The 9939-nt window shown below is 42.2% G+C and overlaps 6 non-coding genes across 6 annotated transcripts; 5 read left to right on the top strand and 1 right to left on the bottom strand.

Moving 5' to 3' along the window:
* The first annotated feature begins 815 nt into the window (after nucleotides 1-815).
* Nucleotides 816-886, top strand: tRNA-Trp(CCA). The gene has a single exon. It is a non-coding gene; the product is annotated as a tRNA-Trp (tRNA).
* A 2134-nt stretch (nucleotides 887-3020) lies between these two features.
* Nucleotides 3021-3091, top strand: tRNA-Met(CAT). Its single transcript has one exon. It is a non-coding gene; the product is annotated as a tRNA-Met (tRNA).
* Nucleotides 3092-3816: 725 nt separating this feature from the next.
* tRNA-Glu(TTC) lies at nucleotides 3817-3887 on the top strand. Its single transcript has one exon. It is a non-coding gene; the product is annotated as a tRNA-Glu (tRNA).
* Nucleotides 3888-4031: 144 nt separating this feature from the next.
* tRNA-Thr(TGT) lies at nucleotides 4032-4102 on the top strand. The gene has a single exon. It is a non-coding gene; the product is annotated as a tRNA-Thr (tRNA).
* A 1061-nt stretch (nucleotides 4103-5163) lies between these two features.
* tRNA-Pseudo(TTG) lies at nucleotides 5164-5234 on the top strand. Its single transcript has one exon. It is a non-coding gene (tRNA).
* A 3073-nt stretch (nucleotides 5235-8307) lies between these two features.
* tRNA-Lys(TTT) lies at nucleotides 8308-8381 on the bottom strand. The gene has a single exon. It is a non-coding gene; the product is annotated as a tRNA-Lys (tRNA).
* Nucleotides 8382-9939: the final 1558 nt, after the last annotated feature.

Here is a 9939-nt window from a genome sequence, read left to right on the forward strand (position 1 = left end):
GGCCTAATAAAAGTAATACTGATTAATCCCTATTTTATTGCCTTGATAAAATGATGGAACCCACGACTGGCGCCCTTTATAAGAATAGCTATCTTTTATATACTCTGAGTCGAGTACAGATGGCTTCTGTTGGGGAACTGCAAATTCTACCATCTAGGGTTCAATTCCCTCTCGACTCTACAATATCTTACCAACTCATTATTGTAAATACCGCGCCGCCGTAGGCTATAAAAAGCGCTCTGCGCCGATTTTTATTTTGTAGCGCCGCGCATTTTTTATAGGCGCCTTCTATTTTTATTAGCGCGAGTTAAAACCTTTGATTTATAAGGTTTATCTGCTCCCTCCTTATAAAATCGCGCGTAGCGCATTTTATAAGAGCCACTAAATCAAACAAAAAATTTTTAGAAGCGCGTTTAGATACATGAAAATATATCCGCGCAACTATTAGTTATTTATATATATAGATTAGCAGTCAAAAGGGGGGCGCCCTAATAAAATGCGCCTATAAAAATCTTCGGCGCAGAGCGCGCCCGCCGTAGGCGGGCGGGCGCAGCCCCCCGCGCGTACGCGCTTTAAATTTTCTAGGGCGGCGCGATTTTCTAACCCCGCGCCTTTTAAAAACAAAGCGCTAATAAAATGCGCCTATAAAAAATGCGCGGCCTATAAAATTTCTTTTAAATTTTATAGGGCGCGCTCTGCGCCGATAGGGCTACGCTTAGAAGCCTTCGGCGACTAGTAAATTTGATTAGGCGCGGATACTTTTGTCAATAAAATAGTATGAAGTATTTTATAAGTATAGTAAGAAATAATTAGAAAAGAATATCGTATAATGGTAATACTATGATCTCCAAAGTCATTTATGTTGGTTCGATTCCAGCTGTTCTTGTAAACTTGTGCTAATAAAATCTACTATTGGGCGCGCGTACGCGCGCCCTAATAAAATGCGCTACGCGCGATTTTCTAACGCGCGTCAGCGCCTTTTTCTTATGCGCGTAGCGCCCCGCCCCGGGTGAAACCCCGCGCCATATAAAATCAGCGCGTAGCGCCCCCGCCCTATAAAATTTCAAAGAAATTTTATTGGGCGGGCGGGCGCAGCCCCCGCGCGTACGCGCTTTAAATTTTATAGGGCGGGCTCCGCTTAATTAAGATTATTGTATAGGAACTGAAAACATCTTTTATAAAGATATTCAGCATCTGTTCACCAGCTAGTGTTTACCGTAATAAAGATTTCTCTCTATTATTGGCATACTGGCGCACCATATCATTGTTATTTACTATGCTTGCTGCTGCTAAATACATCGGATCAGGAGTAGCTGCTCTAGGACTAATCGGAGCTGGAATCGGAGTTGGAATCGTATTCGCTGCTCTAATCCAAGGAGTTTCACGAAACCCTAGCCTACGAGGTTAAAATCTGGCCTCTACAGGGTGAATTGCAAGGAGATCTTATGTAAAGATAAGAGAATTTGCAGCTAAGCTTAAGTCAGTGCCCTTCTAGTAAATAGAATAGAAACTAGAAAGCGATTTAAGAAAGTTCAACGACTAATCGGTGAGTTGCACTAACAATAACCCGGACACGAGCGCCCTGCTATTTATATTGTATTATAAATAGAAGACATAGTCTAATCTAGTAGGTGACTACTAGCTAACTTATTAAAAAGAGTTAGGTCATACCTAATAATAGGTATGTTTAATACCCAATGCAACTATTTACTTACGCAATTCTAGGATTTGCCCTATCAGAGGCTACTGGACTATTTGCGCTAATGGTATCATTCCTGCTACTTTACTCATAATTATTGAGTACTTAACGCTAAGTTAACCTATCCGGGGGGGGATAGATATTCCCCCTTTCCACCTTCGATACCTCAGTACGTATAAAATAACATTCCGCGCCCGCGCCAATAAAATCGTAGATTTTGCGCGTAGTTATAAAATCGCGCCGCCGTAGGCGCCCTATAAAATTTAAAAGAGGGCGAAGCCCGCCTACGGCGGGGGCGCTCTGCGCCGATCCCTTCGGCGCCCTAGAAAATTGAAAAGAGGGCGAAGCCCGCCTACGGCGGGCGGGCGCAGCCCCCCGCGCGTACGCGCTTGAAATTTTATAGGGCGGCGCGGTAACAAACTATCAGGTAGCCTTAACATGAACAGTAGTAGTAATACTACGAATAGCAATCATCTCATTCCGCCCCCACTTGGCGCTACGCGCGGGGATTCGCCCTGGTCTATTTTTGATTGGCTATTTTCACTTCTTCCTAATTCTATGAAGCAGGAACTGCGAAATCGAGTACCTGCAACAGATTTCAGTGAACTAAGCGCTATTGACGTGCTACACTTCCAATACAACATCGTTGTACTTCTAATTGGAGTAACTGCAATTATTGTACGCGCCTATAAAAATGCGCCGCGCTATGCGCAAAAATCTTCGGCGCGCCCAATAGGGGGGCTGCGCCCGCCCTCTTTTAAATTTTATAGGGCGGCGCGATTTTTATTGGCGCCCCTTGTTCTAATTACCATCTACCGATACTGTGTAAAATATCGAGATAGTATCGTTGAGAAATTTACACTACTTAGTAATATTATCCCATCAGATAAAGTGGTATATAATCTAATTACTGTTCTACAAATTATTGTAGTTGTTAACATTTCAACAATTGTTGTAGGGCTAAAGTTTATAATCAACCATCCATTTGTATTCAATTAAACGATATTATATATCTATCCCCCACGCGTCAGCGCCTATAAAAATGGGTCCCCGCAAAATTTACTAGTGGGCGCGCGTAGCGCCCCTGATTAGGCGTAGCGCTGTTATTTTAAAAAAGAAGCGTAGCGCGGGGCGCCTATAAAAAAGCGCCTATTTTTTATTGGCGCGGGGACCCCGCGGGGGCGGGCGAAGCCGCGCGTACGCGCGCCCAACCAAATATATTTCTATATATATTTTCAATCATTAGAGAGTAACTTTTTATTTGATAATAGATCTGTATATATATAGTTAGTATAAGAATAGCAAAGATTAAATATATAAAGTACTTTAGTGTAAAGGTGGCACAGCAGACTCATGTCCTGCTAGACCAGTGTTCGAATCCTGGAATGTACTCAATTAAATAATTATCGCCTTGAAATAGGAATATTTAAAAATGAATTAATATTATAAAAAGAGCGCGCCTAATAAAATGAAATTTACTAGTAAATTGAATTTTCTAAGCGTAGCCGCGCTATGCGCCGAAGATTTTTGCGCATAGCGCGGCGCACTATTAAACTAAAATGATGCGGCCGTTTTAAAAAGCGGCAAAATTTACTAGTAAATTTTATAAGCGTAGCGCAAAATTGAAAATTTTCTAACCTCACATCTAGTTGAATATAGAAATATTCTATCATACTTTATTACCGCCCCCTTCGATTTTAATTCTCCCTATCATAATGCTTGTATTTGTATAGTGCTAATAAAATTACTAGCGGTTAAAAAATCAAAGATGCGGGCCGCCGTAGGCGCCGAAGGGATAGAATATTTTTTATAGGCCCGCCCTGAAAATAAGGGATTTTATAGCCACTACTTTATAAATTGTGATTTATTGCGGTTATAAAATTGAAAATTTGGCGCTACGCCTAATCAGGGGCGCTACGCGCGCCCCCTAGTAAAAGTAAATTTTGCGGGGGCGCCGCCCTATAAAATTTCAAAGAAATTTGCGGGCGCCGAAGGGATAGAATATTTTTTATAGGCGCCCCACCCTATCTTCGATTTTTGCGCGTAGCGCGGCCACTACTAATAAAGCGCTACGCGCGGATGGGTTTAATTTATGTATATATATATATATAGGTATAGGTCTCTTAGTTTAAAGGTAAAACAGTAGATCTTCATTTTACTAATAGGAGTTCGATTCTCCTAGAGATCAGTAGATTTAGATCTATAAAAAAGAGATATGCGCTCCGCGCGGAATAGTGCGCTACGCGCGATATTCTAAAACCGCCGTAGGCTGTTAAATTGTAATGGGCGGGCGAAGCCGCGCGTACGCGCCTAGTTATAATATAATAAAAATGTCGACTTAGTTTAGTGGTAGAATAGGTAACTTGTAATTACTTGACACTAGTTCGATTCTAGTAGTCGGCAATATACTGTAAATATAAATAGTAGTAACTATAAAAATACTATATAATCTAAGATCGCGCATTCTTTTTGTGCGCGCCAATAAAAAATCGAAGATTTTTTATAGGCGCTTTCCCTTATGCGCGTTATAAAATCGAAGATGCGCCCTCCGGAAAAATAAGGGAAAAGCGCCGCGCGTAGCGCAAAATCTTCGATTTTGCCTACGGCGGGGGGTTATAAAATCGCGCGTAGCGCCCCCGCCCTATAAAATTTCAAAGAAATTTTATTGGGCGGGCGGGCGCAGCCCCCCGCGCGTACGCGCTTTCAATTTTATAGGGCGGAGCCGCGCGTAGCGCCTTCGATAGGGCGGGGGGCGCCCGTTTTAAAAAAAGGCGAAAAATTTCCTAGTAAATTTGATTAGGCGCGTCTTTTAAAATCTTAGAATCTTTTTATAAAAAGAAATTTATATATAAACGAATTAGAAATTTCCACTATATAAATTCTATAAATGGAATGTGGCTATCACCTAATAATAGTTAATATAAATGTGCTATCGCGCGTAGCGCGGATCTTATAGATTGTAGTAATAAAGAAGGGGCCGCCGATAGGCGCGCGTAGCGCCTTCGATTTTTATTCCGTAGCGCGCCCTAGAAAATTGAAAAGAGGGCGCCTACGGCGGGCGCGCTCTGCGCCGATAGGGTGGGGCGCCTATAAAAAATATTCTATCCCTTCGGCGCCGGCAAATTTATTTTCAATTTTATAGGGCGGCGCGCCCGCAAAATTTACTAGTAAATTTGATTAGGCGTAGCGCAAAATTTTACAAATGTAAATAAAAATCTTCGATTTTGCGCGTAGTTATAAAATCGCGCGTAGCGCATTTTATTAGCCCTCCTTATAGTGAGGTTCTGTTCCTATTGATATAGTATTCTATTTTTACATAATTGTATAGAATTATAAGTATAAGTGGTAATATAGGATCTCGTCTAAAGGAAAGCCTGCGGCGGTAATGAGAATGGTTAAAAAAAGTAATAGTAATACTACCTGATAGTAGACTACTATGATAAGAATACTAATAAAGTAAAATGTAGGATGTCGTCTAAAGGAAAGACTTTCTTTTTTGGTGAGAAAAATAGTTGTTCGATTCAACTCATCCTAGTTATTGTTTGTGCTTATAAACCGAATATTTATAAGTATTTATAAAAGTAGAAGTTTAAACGGCCGCGCGAAATTTAACTAGTTAAATTTATAACCGCGCGCCAATAAAAAATAGAATATTTTTTATAGGCGCGGCTATATTAATGTAAGAAAGAATCCACTTGTTAAGGTATAGTTTACCATCTTGTAGTCGAACAAATACGAAGGGATATGAATTCCTTCTAGTTGGGATAGTTTCTCACAAGCTTTATTACGAGAGAGAGTTAGCAATAAATGTTTGGCTAGGTTCTAGAGTGCGCTAATAAAATGCGCCGCCGTAGGCAAAATCTTCGGCGCAGAGCGCGCCCGCCGTAGGCGCCCTCTTTTCAATTTTCTAGGGCAACGCCGCGCGTACGCGCGCGCGCAAAAATCTTCGCCCATTGGCGCGTGCATAGAATAGGTTTTTGAATAGAAGAATTATAACTACTCTCTTTCATGTTTTCATTACGAACTTTCATGAATGCTAATAAAATATCTCCGCGCCTTCTTTTTTTTTTTTTAAAAAAAAAAAGAGGCGGAGCGCAAAATTTACTAGGAAATTTTATAAGCGTAGCCGCGCGGCCCCGCCGAAGGCTTTTAAAAACAAAAAGAAGGGCGCCCAATCGGCGCCTATAAAAAATATTCTATCCCTTCGGCGCCCGCCCTATAAAATTTCAAAGAAATTTTATTGGGCGGGCTTCGCCCTCTTTTAAATTTTATAGGGCGGCGCCCAGGCGGGCGCGCGTAGCGCCCCGCGCGTACGCGCTTGAAATTTGCGGGTTAAAAAAAACAAAAAGGCGCTGACGCGCGGGGCTCCTAATAAAATCTTTTATAACGCGCGTACGCGCCTTTTTATGCTCCTCCGGAAAAATAAGGCGCGACAAAAAGAATGGCTAAGAAAATTTTCAATTTTATAACTCCATAGTAAGTTGATATTCTGTGGTAGCATTTTCAATTGGTGTAGTAGTAATGGCAAAGTAGGCGCCTATAAAAATCTTCGGCGCGGCTACGCTTAGAAGCCTTCGGCGACTAGGAGGGCGAAGCCCTTGCGCGCGCGCGTACGCGCGGCGTTATAAAAAGCGCTCTGCGCCGATTTTTATTAGGCTCTTTCAATAGCCTTTTTAATTGTAGAAGAGGTAATACCAGCAAGTAGTTGTGCTTGTGCTTTAGATTCAAAGCTGAAAAGTAGTTTATCACCGCAAAAATCTTCGATTTTTTATGGCGTAGCGCCGCGCGTAGCGCCTTCGATTGGGCGCCCGCAAAATTTACTTTTACTAGGGCGCGTACGCGCGGCTTCGCCCGCCCTCCATTTTATTAGGCGTAGCGCATTAAAAAAAAAACAAAGAAGCGTAGCGCGCCCTAGAAAATTTCAAGCGCGTACGCGCGGGGCGCTACGCGCGCCCGCGCCGCCCTATAAAATTTCAAAGAAATTTGCGGGCGCCGAAGGGATAGAATCTTTTTGCCTACGGCGGCGCCGATTGGGCGCGCGTACGCGCGGCTTCGCCCGGCGTAGCGCTTATAAAAGTAAACAGGTGCGATTTTTCCGCTTTAATAAGTTTCCTTTTTTGTGATAGTGTCTCACTTGTAACAGTCGGATTAAAAAGATCTCGAACTACATTTAGTTCTGAATGTAGTGTATCGATAAAGTATTGTTTTATCTTAGTTACATCAATTGGTTTGTACTGAGTAGGATCAATACGTAGAAGAGTTAGTGAAATATTTTTGCTTCTTTTTCTTATGCGCGTTAGAAAATCGAAGGCGCTACGCCTAATCAGGGGCGCTACGCGCGCCCGCCGTAGGCGGAAATTTTGCGCGGGCCGAAGATTTTGCGCGCGCGCGTACGCGCGGCGTTATAAAATCAAAGATTTTATTAGCGGCCGGGTGTAACCCGCGCGTAGTTATAAAATCAAAGATGCGGGCCGCCGTAGGCGCCGAAGGGATAGAATATTTTTTATAGGCCCGGCCTCCCATAATAGTAAAAGAATGCGCTACGCGCGTAGCAATAAAAATCTACGATTTTTATAGGTCGTAGCTGTGTTGATAGAAAATTCTCATTAAAGTATAGTGGCGGTATAAAATGAATATTTCGGTGTCTTACGTGTACTTTGGCCTACTAGAGATACTCCTGTTGGATTATAAGTCCAAATATAGAGCCAAAAAAAGAGGGGCCGCGGCCGCGCACTGAACTCATTAATTAGTTTTCGATTGTTGCGCGGGTCTTTAACCTTTAGCATATCAAAAGTACATGGAGGTAGGTTACTTGTTCCGCCGTTTGGCGGAAAATTCTTACTCCAATTTGCACCACTAACTTTTGTATTTACACTTTTAGCATATAGAGGTAGTGGACGGCGCATTCTTTTCTTCTTTTTGACGCTAATATAATCGAAGATTATATAAAGCGCATTAAAAAAAAGCGGGCGCGGATCAGTACCATTAGAAATTTCTGTAATATCTCGTCTCTTACGTTCTTGTTTTGTAAATTTATGCTAATTTTTGGAAAAATGCGCTACGCCTCTTTTTTTTTTTCTTAAAAAAAAAAGAAGGCGCCTATAAAAATGCGCCGCCCTAGAAAATTTCAAAGAAATTTGCGGGCGCCGAAGGGATCGGCGCAGAGCGCCCCCGCCGTAGGCAAATTTATTTTCAATTTTATAGGGCGCCTACGGCGGCGCGATAGGGGACCCAAAAAAAAGTTGACCGTCTTAGAAAACATTTCCCGTTCTAATGAGAAAGAAATTATGAAAAGGTTCTGTAGATAGCTTAATACATCTACTACTAAGAATATTCCTTTAAAATGAAGGAATACCTGACAATGTTTATAACATTGGGGCCCCTATATAATAAATCTCTTATATAGTGCATGTATTGGATAATAAAGAAGTATATAAAGTTTATTATAGATATCTACTAATATAGGAAGATAAATTCTTATAAACGATATCTCTCTTTACTGCTAGAGAATGTAATGAGAATGGTTGTTCGATTCAACCCGGGCTTCGCCCGCCCTCTCCGATAGGGGGGCTTCGCCCCCCCCCCGCGCGTACGCGCATAGAAATATATGAAGATAGTAGGGCTCGAACCTACGACCTCGATATTAAAAGTATCGCACTCTAACCAACTGAGTTATACCTTCTTTATATAGGTTACTTAAGGACAAACCACTATTGGCGAGGTGTCGGCGATTGCTAATTGTCTGGGATATTACAAACTCCCTTAGGAGTTCGAATCTCCTTTTGTCCGTTGTTAGTAATAATATACCTATATATAGGAATTCCAAAATACATAAAAAATGGGAAACTTTTTAGCTACTCTCTTCATATTCGTATTTACTAAAAATGAAGTCCTCAACGCGACTGGGCTTCGCCTTCCCGCGCGTACGCGCTTTTTGTTTTTGGTTTTGCTAATTAGGAAATGCGCCGCGCGTAGCGCAAAATCTTCGATTTTTATTTTGTAGCGCCTTCGATTTTGCCTACGGCGGGTAGCGCCAAATCTTCGATCGGGGGGCGCCCTCTTTTTCTTTTTTTTTGATTTTGATTTTCATTTTTATTTTCATTTTTTTATTACAAAAATGCGCAAAAAAATATACGATTTTTATTCCGGCGTAGCCGCGCAAAATCTTAGGCGCGGCTACGCTTAGAAGCCTTCGGCGACTAGTAAATTTGATTAGGCGCGGAGCGAGAATAAAATAGTAAAATGCATTAGTATAAAGCAAAAGATTGAACTAAAAAGAAAGTAACTAGACTAAGAGGATTTCCCACAGCAATTTGCAGTGGTACGATGGCTTTACTCTACAAATGCTAAAGATATTGGTACACTGTATCTAATCTTTGCTGTATTTGCAGCTATGATTGGGACAGCATTTTCAGTACTAATCCGAATGGAACTAGCAGCACCTGGAGTACAATACCTTAACGGAGACCATCAACTATACAACGGTGCGCCGTCTAACACTTGGTATCGTCGATATCGTATCTTTCGTGCTCATTTCTTCAATTATCTTACGTGGTTCGAACGGTTTTACTTCCGGATGTTCCCTCATAAGATCCTCTGCTGGAATAACGTAGATAGCGCATATCCGGTTTACCCAATTGATGGTTCGGAACCTGGTTACGAATGGACTCGATCCCAATCGGGTCACAGTCATGACATTTATGGTCGATTCTTCGAACGTAATAAACAGGGTTCTGATCATAACCGTAAAGCACCTAGCTCAGCCAACTCCGGCCAACGGGGTGGTGAAAATAGCATGCTAGGAAAGCTGCGTGCAATAATCGTAGCGAGCTACGGGCTATATGGTGAGGTTAACAAATCCCTTTCAACATGCAACACCAGTCTTAGTTCTGGACTTACTTGTTTCATTCGAAAAGGTAAGGCTCTATTTCTGGCCGGAACGAATTACGTTGTGTCGTTCTGGTTCAATTGGGCGAGTGGATGGGTCACAAGTAGTGATCACAATGCGTGGGGACACCTAAGTAGCCCAATAGGAGGACGCGTAGCGCAATCGTCTTCCTGCGGTACCAATGTGGAATTCGGGATCACCCGATCGAGGAAACTCGTGGGGTGACGGAGCTCTCGTACTAGCTTCTAATACTGTAACTCGAAACAAGATTTCTAATGCTCGAAATTACAGTACTAAAGTGAAGGGGAGCAGCAATGGATTCGCTGTGGACTCTATGCCGGCGGGTATGGAG

Source organism: Ustilago hordei (assembly GCF_900519145.1).
Source record: "Ustilago hordei strain Uho2 genome assembly, contig: UHO2_contig_41, whole genome shotgun sequence".
Classification (NCBI taxonomy): Eukaryota; Fungi; Basidiomycota; class Ustilaginomycetes; order Ustilaginales; family Ustilaginaceae; genus Ustilago; species Ustilago hordei.